Source organism: Notothenia rossii (assembly GCF_949606895.1).
Source record: "Notothenia rossii genome assembly, chromosome: 7".
NCBI classification, from domain to species: domain Eukaryota; kingdom Metazoa; phylum Chordata; class Actinopteri; order Perciformes; family Nototheniidae; genus Notothenia; species Notothenia rossii.
This window is the reverse complement of record NC_136905.1, coordinates 55,741,401-55,760,684: the sequence shown is the minus strand read 5'-3', so window position 1 is coordinate 55,760,684 and position 19,284 is coordinate 55,741,401. Positions and strand designations below refer to the sequence as shown.

General features: G+C 39.3%; 1 long non-coding RNA gene across 1 annotated transcript in view; it reads left to right on the top strand.

The window, feature by feature from the left end:
• Positions 1-11,007: 11,007 nt before the first annotated feature.
• Positions 11,008-19,284, top strand: part of LOC307047230 — a 69,638-nt gene continuing 61,361 nt past the window's right edge. Inside the window, exon 1 of the long non-coding RNA XR_013810373.1 lies at positions 11,008-12,478. This is a non-coding gene — a long non-coding RNA (uncharacterized lncRNA). The remainder of the gene's footprint in view (positions 12,479-19,284) is intronic.

The following is a 19,284-nucleotide window of genomic DNA, read 5'->3' as shown; positions in this document are numbered from 1 at the left end:
TCTTATTCTTTGTCATGTTCTCAGTTCTTATTACTTTATTAAGGCCTGCTTCATAATGTACCTAAATGTGTGTTCTCTATTACAGACAGATTTTCAAAGATTTCCGTTTTGCTGCAACTGGATGAAGTGGACTTGTAAGTTGTGCAGGTTTTCCAGTTACAATGAGAAGGCAACATGCACAGTTTCAGACTGTTGGTAGAATATTTTCTATATGTCTGTCTCCTCAGATTCAGGCAGAGTTCCAGAGAATTGTCACTACGGACCTGCTTTCATCGTTTCTGGATGGACTTGATGGCCTGGCATTGCTGGAGGTCTACAAAGGTGCATCCAGGACTGGAAAGAAGCCGGCACTAAAAGGCCTTTTGGACTGCCTTGAGAAAGATGTAAGTGGAGATGCTGATGACCATCATTTAGCCACCATTTGTTTGCTACAAATGTTTATATCCCACTGCATTTGTTGTCCTGCAGGACACAAATGAGAGAAGGACTGCTGCTCTCTTGGGACTATCACACTACATGTCTGGCAAAAATCAGGAAAATGTCATCAGGATGTGTGATGTAAGATCATAACTGTCTTGAATTACTTTATGTAATTGTGCATTTTAACATAAATAAACCCAAATCACCCTGTGCCCAAAGTTTCCTTCAAAAGTAATGATTACAATTACCTTAATTTAACTAAAATAATTGCAATAAAGAATGATACATTTAATATAAACAAAAACCGCAAGAAAACGTAACTATTAAATAATATAAATAAATATAAAGCTCAAACTGTGAAAAGAGAGGCAGTTGAAATGATGTTCCATCACATTGCACTTTTACACTGTGAACTGTAGATTTTAGCTTCTATGTTTATAGCAGAAGCCTCTTAATTAGCTTTGTAGAGAAAAAGTACTTGTAGTACTGAGCTCACTTTTATTTCTCCTTTTTTAAGGCTCATGGAGACATTCTCGAGGAAGCCATGAAGGTGATGCAAGTTGGTCTACTCATAGGCTACGAAGGTGAATGGGATGCCTTTCCTCAGCAGATCTTCAATGTGGCAGTTGTGGTCGAGGAGACAATTGTGCTCCACAACCTGAAAGATGTGGCTTTGCGATGCTTCTTGGACTAATATATTGCTTCAATCTTCAGTATACTCTGGAAATGAAATATTCATTTGAGTTTATCCAGAGGGTTGTTATGAAGATACAGCCAGACCAAGCCTCTGCCAAAATACATGGACTAAAAAACAAACTAGGTAGGAGGTAGATCATTAAAGAGTGTAGAAAGTGAGCTCAATTTGGTGTTGTTCATTTGTATGTTCAAGTATTTTGTGTCTCTACAGTGACATGTTTTTAAAAAAATAAAATGTTTTAGGTTAGTGAGAATTCCATTTATGTTGGAAGTGTCACGAAGAAACTTGCATTTTAAGAGGACATTTAATGTTCATTTCAGTATTTACTAGTGTCTTGAAAGAGTCCTCTCCTGCTGATGTTCAGAAAGCTCTCTATTTGTTTCGTACTGTTTGTGCTGCACCCTCTGTCCTATTTGTAAAATTAATAACATAAATGTGATGTTATAATTTGTATGCATGTATATCTGTTGTATACTATATGTTTATACTTGAAAAATAAAAATATTTCAGCATCTGAAGTAACTTCAAGCCTTATAGGTGATCACAGCTAACTGCCTGCCGTCAGATTTCATTTAAAAAACAGGTCTGATTTTAAACTTGTATCTTCAGTAGACTCGACTACTACAATGGTGTCTTCACAGGCCTCACTGCTTTCACACCGTCTACAGTTTGATTTGCATAGAAGGAGCTCTGTGGCTGAATACACAAGTTATTGAGCCGTTTCCGCTCTACATCCTGAACTCCTCCCTTCGATGCAATGCACTTCCGTTTTGGCGGACTGGGTTTGTTTAGCTAGCTAGCTCCGTTGTGCCGACAAAGCACTGATATCGCAGAGACAAAGAGGATATAACAATTACAACATGAAGAAAAGTGGTTCGGGAACTACGTGTGCGGTAGTTGGTTGCAATCACTCGAGAAAGCACCTGAACGAGTGGTTAGATAGAGAGTGCTACGACCACAAACCAGCACCCAGCACCCAGCCATGTTGTTCATTAAATACAGATAAACACAACAAATACTGCATGCATTGTATTTTTTAATATTATATATGAATATTTTCATAGTGATGTAATTGTGTGGGCTGCTTTTATATTTTAATTTGTAATACCTGTTAGGATTAAACGTGATCTTTCTTGTTGAAGCCATTTCTTTAGTTTCCTCTCAACAATTAATTCATTCAGTGTTATTTATGTACAGTATGAGCTTAATATGAATGATGAACTGTGTTAAAAGAAATTGTAGCACTCTAAGGAACATATGAAATGCAATAACAGTGCAATAATGAAATTAAATTACATCAAACTTTATTTTCACTCAAACAGTACAGGCACATATGATATATTGCACAGCATAAAGAGATCATGTAAATTGTGCATTATGTAAACAACAGACAACTGTTGGCTCCTGTGGGCATGACCTAAATAAGGCAGTTTATTTTGGTTTTATGCTGGGCCACGTCGTCATGTTATCCTCCCAGTTTTGCACTGAATTCGGGTGGGGGAGAGTAACGCCATCTCCAGTCAAAGAAGTAGAATCGTGTTCCCAAGCTAGCATCACTGTTAGCATCGAAATCGCTGTGTTTACACCAGTGCCCGTCTGACTGTTTACATCGGTTTACACCGACAGACGCTGTGCAAAAGACTTCCGGCGGAAATGAAGTGCATTTGTGTAGTGTCATGGCGCTACCCGTGTTTTGGCGCGTAAACTTGTTTATAGCCAGCGATTAGGTGTGGCTCATTTATCATAGGTGATCAGAGCTAAGTGTGATTCACATGGGGGGATGGGCACGTAAGGCACACACGCACGCACGCACACGCACACACACACACACACACACACACACACACACACACTCACACTCACACACACAAGCACACACCTGTAACTGCCTGCCGTCTGATTTTAAGACTTTCTGCGCTCATAAAGAATGATAAGAATAATGCGTATTGAACTGGTTTAATTAATTAGTGAGTTTATTTAACACTAGAACCGCCAATCGGGTCAATTTGTGTGATGTGGTGTGTGTGCAATGTAACTTTTTTCAATAAAATATTAAAGTCTCCCAGTCCGTGACTTTTCCTGAAAGTGTGTTATGTAGCACCCTATGTTTTTAAAAATTGCATTCTAATAGCGGGATATGTTCATGGCCATGTTGCCATTTGAAACCTATGAGAACATGGTCAGAATCACAAACTGGAGCGGGAGCAAAGGGGAAATGCCCCTTCCCCTCAATGTGAGGCAGCCACTTGAGTCCAGTGTCTCCCGTCGGTTCCCAGGCCTGACCACGGACCAGTGGCATAAAATTAGCGAAGAAGCATGGTTGTCATGGTTACCCTTCTGTTTATTCTCCGCAGTGGGGGCCGAGCAAGCCCCCAGGAAGTGAGCCGGACTCTGAGTAGAATATTCGTCGTGGCCAAACGGCGGTACTACACTTCCTTTAGGTTGCTGGGCCCAGAAACACTTTTCCCCATTTTTCCCATGGGGAAAGAATGGTCTGTAAATCGTTGGATAATTTTTTTAAACTAAATATACCACCCAGTATGAACACTTGTATAGCCCTAATAAAAAACATTCGTTCCTTAAGTTGTAAAAATGTGCTAATAACGTTATTCTGAGAGTTATATCCCTCTACATTATGAACGCGCATCTAACCCACGGGACCGCGCCGCCCGGCACGTTCATGTTACGTGTTCAGCAGGTTCAGCACAACATGCGTTTATCTTTACCCATGGATGCACAATAACAACGGACCCATATCGTCTCACTGCCATCCCACGGAGCTGTAATAATGGATATATCGCACATGTTTGCTGTAATTCCTCATTTGTAAAATATTATACTACATGGGCTGTATGATTAAATCTTGTACCGTAAATGTTGTATTAAATAAAGTTAATATTACCTACGTTAGAATAACGTCCCTGTAGCTACTTATTGCACTAAGAAGCTTATAAATTAATATACATATATATATACAGTGCAATAATTCTTTGCATTTTGGTTAAAGTTGTGCATGCGCTATGAGCGCACATACGGGTACTTCTCAGGCATGCCGGGTAATCTGTGACGTTTCGCTCTCTCAAAAGTTGGGCCATTTTATCATCATGCGCCAAGTAACTCTCATAGGAATTAATGCGGCCCCGCCTCCCATGGGGCAGAGGTCAACGTGTATTAAAGTTGAAATCTTCCGGACAAAATTATAAAAAGTGCCGGTCAAAGGTCTTCTTTGTTATTTATTGAGCTTTAAAACAAATGAATAACGACTCTATATAATAATAAAATACACGGAGCCTCTCTTTTTCCTCCCTCTCTTCGGACAGTGTCAGTGTCTGTCTCATGCAGCAGCTGATCCAGTAATGAGTGACCTGGCCGACAGTAAAAATAAACATATTTATAACTAGTTTAGGTAGTTCGAGAGGTAATTAAAATAGCTAAGGGCGATGATCTGACTGAAGTGTGTGTTTTACTCCGTTCCCCGCTGCATCACAGCGGGAGGAGCTGCAGGTGAGCAGAGCTGCGTGTCTCCGTCCTGTCAGATTAGACTTCACTTTCGTTTATGTCCATATCGAGAGAAAGATAAATAATCTGAGTTCAGTGTGCAGTTTACTTTGACGCGGGGGTGAGCAGCAGAGGTGGGGAGAGGCGGGGCTATTGCGTCATCATTATCAGAACATGCTCGTATAATTACTGAGTTTAGGCACGTTAATAACGTTTTAATGAAGTTGAATACAGTATATTCATATTTGTCAGTGATTTCATGTCATTTCGGCAAGCATAAACATAAATGATCGTGGTGAAGATGATGATTAAATTAGGATTACAACTCGAGAGCCGGGCTACATTTCCACCCGTTCGTTTTTTAGACTAAACAACATTAAGTTCCGCTGTACATCCAGCGTACTGCACAGTATCTGACTTTATTTCACATGAGCTCCAGTGTGGAACCCCACTGCACCCCCTGGTGGATCAATGATCCATTGCAGCTGGCTTCATTATAATTACATTTATTTATCACGGGGGCGGTCTCAAATCAAGCTGGAGGTTTTCCCTTGAGCGAGGGCAGATCACGTACCAATCACGGCCCTCGCGTTTCAAACTGTCTGAAATGAATCGCTACATCTGTATACACACCTCTTCTTTCTGTATTAGACATCGATTCATCCAATTTAAGGTAGTTCACAGGCTACATTACTCCAACGACAGACTATCTAAGATCTTTCCCAGTGTCGCTCCAGCCTGTCCCAGGTGTCATTATTCTCCTGTTTCCCTGGGCCATATGTTCTGGTCATGTCCGTCATTAAGCAGTTTCTGGGCTTCTTTGTTTCGGTCACTCTCTGCAATATTTGGCAGGACACTATCTCCTAATCCTCAAACAGCTATTTTTGGAACTGTTGATACTGGACTAGGGTTCTCCTCTCTCCACAAAAATGCGGTTGCCTATGCGTCGTTGCATGCCCGCCGTCTCATACTCCTAAATTGGAAAGGAAAAAATCCCCCTTCCTATATTCACTGGATCAGGGAAGTGATGCTTGAGCTAGACTTGGAGGAATTGAGATATGCAGTGCGCGGTTTAGACAACAAATACGACAAAACTTGGTCGCTATTTATTACCCATGTTAGAGGCCTATCCCTCACCTGATACACTGTACATTTTTCTTTGACTATTGACCTGGGCACTCTGGGGTCCTTAACTGTGGGCTTGAAGTTGTTACGTACCTTGTCACACTAAGGGTGTAGAAGGCTGGCAATAAGAATAGCATAAACTAAAATGCTTATTTGGGTTATGTGTGTGATGTTTTATTATATCTGATTATCTACTCGTACACTGTCCATTATCGTCATTTTTGTTGTATGTTCTTATTTTGGTCTACTCCTTATTATTATTATTTATTTATCTTGTATTCTTTTCATTTATTTTACTTGTATTTATATATATATATTTTTTTTTACATTTTATTTCTATGACCATTTGTGTATTTGTGTCGTTTGTTTGTCTATTCACTGGGGAATACCACCTGGAGTGGGAGGGGGTGGGATCTGGGGTGTTTGCAACTTATTGTCATAAATGTCAGACATACTGTATTTGTGAAAAACAGAAAAATAAAGTTGTTAAAAAAAAAAAAAAAAACCGTAAATCAAAACAAGTGGCGCTAGGTAGCTACCAGCGACGTGCAGTCAGGGGAGGCAGGGGAGGCAGGGGAGGCAGAGCCTCACCTATCATACTCCAATGTAACGGAAAAACAACTCAAGAAAAACTAAATAGTAATAATAATAAAATGTCTCCACTGATCTATGATGTAAGTGTGATTAATGTCTGATTCCAATCGCTTTTTAAAATCAAAATCAGCAAATTTGCCGAGCTCCGCTACAACTACGGGTAGCGATGAGAAGTGAGGCAGGGACGAGCTCTGCCTCTCGTAAGCCCACAGTAACTTGCTGGAGCGCGGGCACTAATTTAGCGTGGGCACTTATTTTGTGAGCGCGCTCAAGCCAGTTACTGTGGGGTGAGGTGAGGCACAGATGAGCTCAGCCTCACCTCAGAATGTGTCACCCCACAGAAACTGGCTGGAAAGCGGGCCCTAAGCGCATGCCTGTTACCATCTCACTGTAGGTCACCAATGTAATGTTTGTAGATCCCTTTATTAAATGTATCCTCGCCATCCATAGTCTCTAAATAACTTATTTAAGGTATATATGATATTTAGGCTCGCTGGTCTCATCATATAACGGCAATGAAAAAAGCAGCAGGAGAGGCAGCCATAACCTCTGCAGCACTGAAGGGGGCGCACGCAATTCCATTATCTGCTGTCCGCTCTGTGTTCCGTGCGCTCTGGGTCCTGCAATTCCTGCTTCCTTACGGTAGTAAAAAATAAGTAAAGTCTGCTGCGTAAAGTTCTTACGCCATGGATTGCCCTGATCCGGCTGTTTTGGAGTTGGGTTGGAGCAGCGGACACACGTGCTGAGACTGAGTAGACGGAGATAGGAGTGAACGTTGAAGTGAGTGCGAGATTGAGAGCAGCTGGTGGAATGGCTTCTCTGAGTCCTGGAGAGGAGGATATGGAAAGTGCATCTGAAGGAGGATGGAATGAAGTAAGGAAAAAGACTTCAAGAAAGAAGATAGACATGTCAAGTGACAGTCTTAGTGAATCTGATTCACAGAATGAATTGAAGAAAGTAAAGAAAAGGATTGAGAATGAAGAGTGGAAAGTGATTGTGGAGTTTGGTGAGCAAACCGCAGCTAAGCTACATCCAGTGGCCCTGACTAAAGCAATTCACAAAGAAATTGGATCGATAAAACAAGCAAGATTTCTGAGCAAAGGACGGATGTTGGTTGAGTTGATTAATGCAAGACAACAGGAAAAGTTACTGAAAATGAAGACCCTGAATGAAGTTCGAATTAAATGCCATGTTCCTGGAGCAAATCGGAAAATACTTGGAGTTATCAGTGGAGTTCCCATAGAAATAGGCATAGAAGAACTCAAGAAGGAAATTAAACGGGGGAAAGTGACTGTAGTAAAGCGTCTTCCTACTAGGTATCAAGGTAAGATAGTGGATAGTTTGTCTGTTCTTCTTCAGTTTGAAGAAACAATGCAACAGAAGATAATGATCGGTTGCATGAGCTTTCCAGTAAGAGAATTCATCCCTAAACCTCTGCGCTGCTTTAAGTGCCAAAGGTTTGGGCATGTGGCAGAAAAGTGCAAAGCAACTAAGCCCAGGTGTCCAACATGTGCGGGGGAACATGAATATGGTAGTTGTACTGCAGGTGCTAAGGTGAAATGTTGTAACTGTGGTGGGGAACATAGTGCTGCGTATCAGGGCTGTGAAGTGCAGAAAAAGGCCAAGGAGGTGCAGAGATACAAAGTGCAAAATAAAGTCTCATATGCTGAAGCAACAGAAAAGGTTTCACTAAACATAGCTAGGAAATCCCAAGTAGCATCAAGTATTTTCTCTTCAAAAGATTTTCCCAAACTCCCACAGGCAAAGGAAAGCCCCACAAAGTGTTCACATAAGTGTGTGATAGGAGAGGATGCATTGATTGTTAATAAGTACAAGTTTGTGGCCTTTATTGGAAAAGTGGTGAATGTTGCGTTACAACAGACAAAAAAGAGGTCAAGACTGAAGACAATAGTGGAGGCAGCAGGTGAATTTTTGGGGATAAAGGATATAACCGTTGAAATGATACATGAAATGCTAGCCACCAATAATGATGATTCACAGATTGAGTAGATGAATGGTTTTTCTCATTCTGCAATGGAATGCTAGAAGCCTTATTGCAAATGGACAAGAATTCAAGACCTATATATATCAGTTAAAAGACAAACCAGACGTTATTTGTATTCAAGAAACATGGCTGAAGACTCATTTGGACTTCATAATTGGGGGGTATACTGCTATAAGACAAGATAGAAATGATGGCCAGGGAGGGGGATGTGCAATCTTTATCAGAGAAGTCATGTCTTATAGTAAGCTAACTTTTAAGAACAGTCATGATTTAGAAATAGTGGGTGTAGAAGTTTGGATTAATAAAAGGAAAATTAGTGTCCTGAATTTTTATAATCCATGTAATAAACTCAGAATAGAGGAATTAGACAGTCTCTGCCAAGGAAATGAAATAATATGGTGTGGTGATTTCAATGCACATAATACAATGTGGGGAGGGAGATCAACAGATTACAACGGACAGGTGGTGGAGGATTTAATGGAGGCAAAGGAATTAGTTTGTTTAAATAATGGGCAAGGTACAAGGATCAATTTTAGAGATGGAACAGAGTCTGCGATCGACCTAACTCTTGTAACAAGTGAATTAGCTTCTGGTAGCAGTTGGGAAGTATTGACAAATAACAGTATTGGGAGTGATCATCTTCCAATTATAATCAAGTTTGATATAAATCATGTGGTTGAGCTAGACGGTATCATGAGATGGACTTTTTCTAAAGCAAATTGGGAGATGTTTGCTAAATTGTGCGATAATGAATTGGATCAGATTGATATGGCAGAAAGTATTGATGAAATAAATGAGCAATTTACTTCAAATATAATTAAAAGCGCTAATCAAACTATTGGGAATAAAACTGGGAAACTTGGTAAATGTGTTAAGATGGTACCGTGGTGGAACAAAGACTGTAATGATGCAATCCGAAACAAAATCAGGCTGTTTGGAAAGCTAAGAAAGACACATTCATTACATAATTTATTAGAATATAAAAAGGCACAGGCTCAGGTAAGGAACATTGTTAAAAGAGCAAAAAGTGAGTGTTGGAGAGGATTCTGTTCAAGTATTGGGAGAACTACACCATTAGATAAAGTATGGGGAATGATTAAGAAGATGAGGGGAATAAGACATCAGAGTAACCTGCCAGTATTAGAGATTGGAGGGGAAGTTGCCACTGGTGCTTTGGAGAAGGCAGAAATTCTAGCTGAACATTTTGTCAAAGTTCATTCTTCGGAAAATTTGACAGAAGAAGGTAAGATCAGGAGGCAGGAAGTGTTAGATGAGCATCCTAATGTATATGAAGAAAGACATTCGTCGCAGAGTGTTGTAAATATACCTTTCTCTATTCAAGAGTTGAGAAGAGCATTAAGTAAGTGTAAAATGACTGCTCCTGGGAAAGATAATGTATGTTATATAATGTTGACCAAATTAAGTGATTTTGCCTTAGGAAAGCTGCTGGAGATGTACAATAAGATCTGGGAGAAAGGGAAGCTGCCAATAATATGGAAAGAGTCAGTCATTATTCCTATTAGGAAACCTGGGAAAGATCCAACCAGTCCAGGCAGTTATAGACCTATAGCTCTGACATCACACTTGTGTAAAGTTATGGAAAGAATAATAACAGAAAGGCTAACATACCACATTGAGAAAAATGAACTAATGACTCCGTATCAGAGTGGGTTTAGAAGAGGGCGGAGTACTTTAGATCCACTGCTGTGCCTGGAGTCTGAAGTCAGGAAAGCCCAAGCGAACAAGGAGTGTGTTGTAGCTGTATTCTTTGATGTGGAAAAAGCTTACGATATGATGTGGAAGGAAGGATTATTAATCAAACTGGACATTATGGGTCTGGGAGGTAATGTATATAATTGGATTATGGATTTTTTGTTTGGCCGTGCCATCAGAGTCCGAGTTGGCAAGTCATATTCTCGCAGGCATGAAGTTGAGAATGGAACCCCGCAGGGGAGTGTCATCAGTCCTCTTTTATTTTCTATCATGATCAATGATATATATACACAAGTAGGATCTGATATTGGTAAGTCACTTTTTGCAGATGATGGAGCTATTTGGAAAAGGGGCAGAAATGTAAAATATATTGTAGCTAAGATTCAGGAAGCCATTAGGGAAATTGAAAGCTGGTCTCTGACATGGGGGTTTAGATTGTCGGTGGAAAAAACTGAAACTTTATTTTTTACGAGGAAAAGGATAGGTGAGGAGGTTAGGTTAAAACTTTATGGACAAGATCTAAAGAAAGTGAAGACATTTAAATTTCTGGGAATATGGTTGGACGAGAGAGTCACATGGAGTACTCACATTGATAAAGTCGTAGATAAATGTAAAAGGGTTTTAAATGTTATGAGGTGCTTGGCAGGCACTAAGTGGGGGGCTGATAAAACTGCTTTGAGGAACGTATACACGGCCTTAATTAGATCAGCCATAGAATACGGACTAATAGTGTATGGGTCAGCTTCATACTCTTCTCTTCAAAAATTAGATAGAGTCCAGGCACAAGCACTAAGGATATGCTGTGGGGCAGTCAGATCTACACCAGTGTCGGCACTTCAGGTAGAGGTCGGAGAAGTACCTATTTCTTTGAGGAGAAAGCAGTTAATTGTTAATTACTGGGCAAATCTACAGGGTCATAAAGATACTCACCCTACTAAACAAACTGTACAAACAAGTTGGGAAAGTAACAAAATAAAAAAAGAAAGTTTTTGATTTTTGTGTTTCGGAAATATGTAAGGAATTCAAAGTTAAGGAATGGAATATTAGTCCGACGGTGTTGTTATCAGCTGTTCCACCATGGTTGCTACCTCAACCTATAGTAGATTTATCACTATTGAAACGGGTACATTCAATGAAAAACAAATTCAATGTACAGGCTTATGTGAACACTGTTCTACATGAACAATATGGGCACTTTATAAAAATATTTACTGATGGATCCAAAAATCCAGAAAATGGTTTAACGAGTTGTGCATTTTATGTTCCTGAGTTAAAAGTCAAAGTGGGAAAGCGTACAAGTGATCACATTGCAGTATATACAGTAGAGATGATGGCTATCTCTCTAGCACTTCAGTGGGTAGAGGAAATACAGCCAATGCGAGTGGTCATTTGCTCTGACTCCAGTGCAGCTCTGGAGAGTATAAACAACTTCTCTTCAGAATGTCGTCAGGATATTTTACATGAAATTTTACAAAGCATGTTTAGGTTAGTTCATCTGGGAATTGTTGTTCAATTTGTGTGGGTTCCAGCGCATGTGGGCATTAGAGGGAATGAAGTAGTGGATCAACTGGCAAAATGTGGTTTGAAAGCAAACCAGATTGATATTAGTGTACCCATCAGTAGAGCAGAAGTCAAATCTTTTACTAAAGTGGTTATCAAGCAACAATGGCAAAAACTATGGGACAGTAACACCAAAGGAAGACATTTATATCAGATACAAAGGGAAGTAGGAACAGGAAGCACGTGGGGTAGTAGTAGAAGAGAGCAGAGCATCAACAGCAGGATAAAATTGGGACACTCTGGACTAAACTCATCACTGCATCTGATTGGAAAACATCCAGATGGCAATTGTGATGGTTGCCAACAACCAGAGACAATACATCATGTATTTTTTAGCTGCCCGGACTATAACAGACAAAGATTCATTCTGAAAACTGCACTGGAACAACTCAACATCAAGGACATGGATTTCAAGGCAATATTTGAAAGTAAATCAAGAAATGAAGCAAACAAGCTGATCTTCAAATTCCTCAAAAGCACTGGTCTGAGGACAAGGATTTAGTATGAACATTTAGTAACTAAACAGTAGATGGCGATATATGCTCCAAGTGGAAGCGATTCGTCATTAAAGAAAAGAAGAAGAAGAAGAAGAAGAAGAAGTTCTTACGCCGGCTGGCATTCTTCATACTTTACCCATATCTCTGGAACTCATTGGTCGATTTGGGTGATTTACACCTTTTTCTTAACCATTACATCCAATAGAATCGATGAGCAGTTCCCAAGTCCACGTAAACATTAAAATTGCAGACGTAATAGAGAAGCAAACGAAGCACATCTGAAAGTACAAGCCTGGACGGCAAAACTTTATACCCAGTATATTGCCATAAATATGATGGTGGATTACCTGTAAAAATTTCTACGAAAAGGTAAGACGTAATTATTGTAATATTTTTGAAAACGGATGTTGTTTACTTTCTCTTTTCTGGCTGATAGCTCCGCAATTCGAAGTCCTACAGTGATGACATTACATGTGTGGAATCTGTGGAGTCTCAGCTTTAATCGGATATCTTGTTTGTGCAGTGACGATAAGTAATAAGGGCATTGCTACCGTGAGTGCTGTGCAAAAGTCCGTTAGCATTAGTTAGCATTTTTTCGCTCCATGCTAATTCAAAGGCTTGGTATTACTCTTGTGTTTCTTTTAGCTAAAAATTGTTCATATTGTTAGTTAGCTGAGTTTCTTATCGTGAAAAGGGTATGGAACATTAATAGTTTCATAAATGTTAAGAAGCCCTGAGACTAAGGTGACCAGATTTTCAAAATGAAAACCGGGGACATTTTGAGTTTTGCGGTCAAAATCTCATTAACATATCCAATTTTCTTCGCTGTTAAAGAAAAAAGGGGGACAATTCTGGTTCAATGTAATTCGAACATTTGAACTGTTGGATACAAACAGAAGGACAATAGCTCATATATGAGACTTCAAAGGTCTTTTATTTTGAAACTGTACATCAGATTGTCCAGATTCTCTCTGAGTGACTTAGATGGGGTGTCATGCTATCACCCTGAAGTGAAAGAAGTATTTGATTGACTTCGAATGACTCTTTGATTATGGACGGTTCCCATTAAATAATAATCAAAATATAGATGGACAATAGATCTAATTTGAGATTTTAAACAGCATACATTTTAAATTGTGCCTCAGAAAGTAATGTTATTTTAGGAGTGTTGTGAGATGGTGTCAACATCATTTGAAATTAGTCACCCAGTGGAAATGTCAGATATGTCCTCCTAACTGTATCCTTACATTTTACATTCACTCAGTTATAATGTGGTAGTTATATGTAGTTTGTTTTAAATTATTATTGATCACATTATATAGTAAATATTTCTTAATTTAAGATCCAGTATATATGAATATGTTTGGTGTGTTTTTTAGGTATATTTGTTATTGACCGAGTAAACGCTTTTATTTTGAAGGCAGTTTTTACAGGCCTCTACCGTAATGCATACGATATTCGCGCACCGCAATACAACGTGCGGGCTGGCTTGACTGTGTTTTCCAAAGTGGGGGCTGGCTTGACCACAGTCTGTTTACCCAGTGTTTCATGACATGAAACGTTTTATTTCACGTTGCTATGTGTTTTTAACATATATTAAAAAACGGGGACATTTCCGGGGACAGTTTCAACCGGGGACAGGGCAATACAAACGGGGACTGTCCCCGGAAAACGGGGACGTCTGGTCACCCTACCTGAGACATAGTCTCGTAAAAACACGGTGGGGGGAGGGTTCCACTGGGAGGACCCTCGTGCTTAAGAGGTTAAAGAAAATTCAGATTGAACATGGTAAAAAACTCTAAATTATAGTGTCCGTCCCAAAAATATTTTGTACTTATAGTGAAAACTAACCTTGGATGATAGGTTATGTTGGAGATCGGAGGATGTTTAAAACCAACCTCGTCTCCGCGTGTCGTTTGGTAAGCTGGGTAAATTCGTAAAAAAGGAAGGGATTAAGAAACACCAGAATGCAAGTTAAACAATAATCTTGTTTTAATGATAAAAAGTAACAATACAAATAACACATGTGAGTTACCTTAACCTCAAACAATAATAACAAGAGGAAAACATCAGCTCTGATCTCAAGCAGTTAAAAAGTACCGAACACTCATTTAGCCTGCAGCTCTTCCAGACACTTGAGCTATTGTTCTTTAAGAATATTCCCTGCAGAATCTTTATTTCAAATAAAAGGTTTCACATTGCATATTTCCAGCTTCCTTTACACATACTGTTATTATTAATACAAAGTAATCAACCACACACATCTATTTAAAACAAGTAGATTTCCCTGATCATTGACATGCTGAAAATCTCAAGAAGAATGTCCCCTCCCCCAGCTCTCTCGTCCCTGTCATAAAAGCTGCTTCCTTTTCATATAGAGTAATAAAACATGTTTAAGCTAATTTCTCCACAATGTTTGTAGCCATCTAGTACCCACACATGAAAGAATAAAAACAGAGGAATCAAATAAAACACCAATACAGGAATAGTTGATAAATGATTATACAGGACATATGATCACAGTAAGGAATACACACACATATTCTCTATGAAGTGACCCTTGTTATAGGTACGAATGTCCTGTCCCCTGACAGTCATGAGTTTTGGTTGATTAACAGAAGTTTAATTGTTCTTATCGCTTAATGGCTTCCCTGAACTTCCCTTCACCCCAAAGTCTGCTTACTAGGAATGAATACATTTAATTGATAAGCTCTTAACTGCCTTATATCTGAAAATGTATCCGGGAATTCCCCTGTTGATTGCAAGGACTATTGATAATTAACAGAGAGACCCTAGGGGCCTCTTCTTGGTATCTGCTAGGCAGAAGTCAGTCAATGCAGAAATCACAAGTTTAACACACATTCTGTATATGAGGTGACATTAAAATGAATATACCAGATTGAACTTTCCTGCCATAACACGTTACTTTAATCCTTCAAATAATTCAAATAATACTTCAATTAGTAGACTAAAAGCTTTAGGAATCCAAAGTACAACATATAATAAGTACCCTGTATCAAGATTGATGCAAAACAAGTGATATTTGACCTTTTTAGACAGATTTAATAGCTGGGGCCATTTGGGTGGATATTTCATATCTCTGGCCCCCCTTGCTGGATTTTGACATGTGACATCTCTTTCTAACCGTCAGAGCCAATGGAATGGAGGAGAACTCCCACATAGTTCTTATTTGTTAATGTGTGTGTGTTAGACTGCCGCATAGCCAAGACTGGAAGCAGCAGCCACTCTGGTGGCTACCATTAGCAGCTAACTTTTGCTCTCTGATTTTTACATAAAAAATGAATTATGGATTATACATGAAATAACTTTTTTATACAGAGACGTTAAAAACCTATGGATTAACCGATTCAGCCGCGTTTTTTCTCGTTTTAATGCCATTGAACACGTCTTTTGATCAGATTGACAGCTACGGTGAGACGATCTTCCTAGAAGCTCCGTAAAGGTACGTGTTGTGATGTCTGTGTTTGCTTCCCCTGTCGCGAGTTCGGATCACTCAGTGATGATACTATATACCTAAATAATCTGTGGAACTTCAGCTTTAATCGGATATCTTGTATGTGCAGCTACGATAAGTAATAAGGGTACTTTTATCTTGAGTTCTGTGCCAATGTCCGTTAGCATTTTTCGCTAAGGGGTCATTTAGATGCTTCTTATGAGACTTGTGTTTTGTTTTGGTAAAAATGGTTTGTATCGTCAGTTAGCTGAGATTATTTCCGTTAATCTGGTATAACACATTAATAGGTTCTTAAATATTAAGATCCCCTGAGACACAGTGTCGTTTTTAAGTGAGAGTGAAAACACACGGTAAGTTTCAAATAGATCAGCAATGTCCCATCCTAGGTTGCTATATAGATGTATCTAACCATTTATCCTGTCTTTGTCTCCCTCTTTCAGCACAAGAACCCCAGGGGGATTCAATGGAGCTTGAAGACCTGCAATGAGACCCTCACCCTGCACTTGAGTCTCAACTCCCAGAGTTTTGCAAGCCTCTCCCTGTTCCTTATTTTTATTAAACAGACATTAAGCTTCCCAATGGTGTGGTCTTTGTTTTGTGAAAAATATGATTACCTCACATGTTGTTGTTGCTGTTTTGTCTTTTGTGATAGTTAAATTGCTCCTGCTGACTTGAGCCAGCCATTCTTTCCTCCTCTCTGTGTCAGTGGGGAAGCCATACATTCATACTCCTTTCTCTGAGAGATTGGGGCATCCCCAGGCAGCACAGCAAACCATGGGGGAGACTATATGCCAGGACAACACGGAGGAAAAGGCACAGACAAACTGCACGCATGCTATTCAATGTTTATTCAATTCCATTTATTTACATGGATGTTCCTAAAACAACACATTTAACATCATCATGCTGCTGCTGCTAGCCCTTTGACTCATTGTGCTGTCAGTTGACAATCATTGATAGGCACCTGTGGGTCTCCTGTCCTTTCTGAAAGTCATAAAGATTACATTAGTCATTTAGATTACTTATGTCCTCAATTACCAAGGGATTACTGAAACCACCATGAATTAAAGAAATGGTAGAAATAATTATAATCTGAATTTTGAAACCTTCCTTCCCTCCCTCTAAATATATCAATAAACATTAGGATGTGATGTTCTTGACTACCATACAAGTTTAAGAAGATAATATTTGTTTTAAAGAATTCAAAGCAATAAACAACAGCAACAGGCTCTGAAACCAAGGCAACGTTAGCCTAAACTGTATATGTTAACAGGTAAGATAGCTGTTCACACTGTCTATGTATATCTTCTACTTTTTGTAATGCTATGTTATTTCTATTTAAGATGTTTACATTACATTTCGAACAATGCCTTGTCTTTTGCTGCTGCAGCGTAAACATTTCCCCAATTGGTATCAATAAAGTACTTGTTATTTTATCTTTTTTAAACCTCAAATATTAGCACATTTTACTTAAAAAAAAAAAAAAAACACATTGATGTAACTACATAGGCCTACACATATCGATATGTTGTATACATATTGCAAATCAAAACCTTTGTTGACCACTAATTACCAAAAATTGCATTTCTATCCTGTTATTAATGCATTCAAATCGTGATTCAAATGGCCCGCCACGAACTTCAGAGAACTTTCTGATGCTCAATAGCATTTTCTATTCTCAACATGTTTCATTGTATAACGCCATAGTTTGCCAGCCATAATAACTTCGTACCGGGGCGTGATGGTTGACAACAGACCCGGTTCTACGGGGGTGCATAAGGGTTGAGTCGTTATGCACCCTCATTTGAACAATTTTAAGTGAACTTTTTTTTTTAATTAAAAGTTAAAAATATTACATATATAATAACAATAATAGTAGTAATAATAATGAGAAGAATAAGAATATAGTTTAAATTGTAATTGTGGTTAAATAACATTGTCTGCTGCATTTATTTGGTCAATTTAAAGTGTGAGAAACATTATTATGTCAGGTGCGCTGTACCTGTGCCGCTGCACATTCATCATCTGCAAGGTGCTTAGACAGCAGTCAATGATGGACATCAGAAAATGGTTAAAACAACCAGCCCTTATCGTCAGCAGTAACACTGCATCTACTCAGGGGCGCCGTAATGGGGTGAAAAGTTAGGACGATTCTAAGGGCCCTTGACTGACAGGGGCCGCAAACATTTTTAGAACATTAAGAAAAAATGTTTTAGTAACCTTTCATCAATCATCAATAATTAACATTAATATAACGTTATATTGATAATGTACTCACTAAACTTACGATACATTTAACTTTTTTTCTTCCAAAAGTTAATTATCCAAAGCCTCAGTACACCCCTCTCTATTTTCATGTAATGGTTTGGTCCTGCCTCCAAACGCTCTGACCGCACTTTCTGGTAGCGAGTGAGAGCATGTGAGGAGGGATCATAGGTGAGGGATGCTATAGAGCAGTGGTTCCCAAACTTTTTGTGCCCAAGGCACACCAAAGGACAAGTAAAAATCTCAAGGCACACCTACCCTAAAATAGCCCTTATAACACGTGTTATCACTCATATCATGTAAAATATCTGTAAATGTGCATACTTATTTACTAATGGCAAATAAAATGTGACAAAGACAACTATATTACTAATGAAATATTTATTAACGAAAACATTTTAAAATTAATTTATAAATATAAATATATATATATATATTATATATATATATATAATATATATATTATATAATTTATTAAACTTTAGCAAATTAGGCTTCATCAAAGCAGCAACACACTCATTTAAACCAGACAGGTCACAAAATAAAAAATGAGGCAACGGAAACTCAGCAGAAACTCAGCACAGAGAACTGTCAATGCAAGGAAACATGGTCCTGAACTACAAATTATGAATATAACATTTCACCAATCAGCATTGAAACATGTGCTATTTTAAAATTTGCCTATTTACAGATTAATGGGATACATGTGCCTGTCGGGGCGCGCAGATTTTTTTAATCCTCGGTGGCACTGAAGAGAGGGCAACTCGCAAGTCCTGTTCAACAGACAGCCGTGACCTGCTGTTGTTCTTCATATAAGTCAGAGTAGAGAACGCCAGCTCACACAGGTAGGTAGTGGGAAAATGAAGTAGTTGCTCAATCGCGTGGTGGGAGATGCTTGGGTACTCCGATGCAGAAGCCAACCAAAACTGATCCAGTGGGAGCTCACTGAATTTGAGTTTCAGTGTGCGGTCCACACGGAGCTCTGCGCACTCCTCTCTCTCTTTCATGGAGAGCTTCTCTGTGGAGGATTCCTGGTGGAATGGGTCTTGGATCCAGTCATAGTCCTCGATGTCAGCCACACGTGGAAAATACTGCTCAAACTTCTCTTTTAAGGTCTGAAGGTGTTCCGCATACACAGCGCGCTCCTTAGCTGCCTGCGGTGCAGCTGATGTCAGCGGGAACATGTCCATGGAGCCCTGCTCCAAAGCCTCCTGCCACAGGAGAAGTTTGCCCATAAACCCCCGAATCTTATCTGTGGACGATAAAATGTTTTCATTCCTTCCCTGAAGCTTGGCGTTTAACTCGTTCAGATGCCCAAATATGTCTGCGAGGTAAGCCAGCCTGGCGCACCACCTCTCATCCGCGAGCTTGTCTTTATGTGGGACAGCGTTTTCACCTGAAAACTCCAAAAGCTGTTCCCGAAGCTCATAAAGAC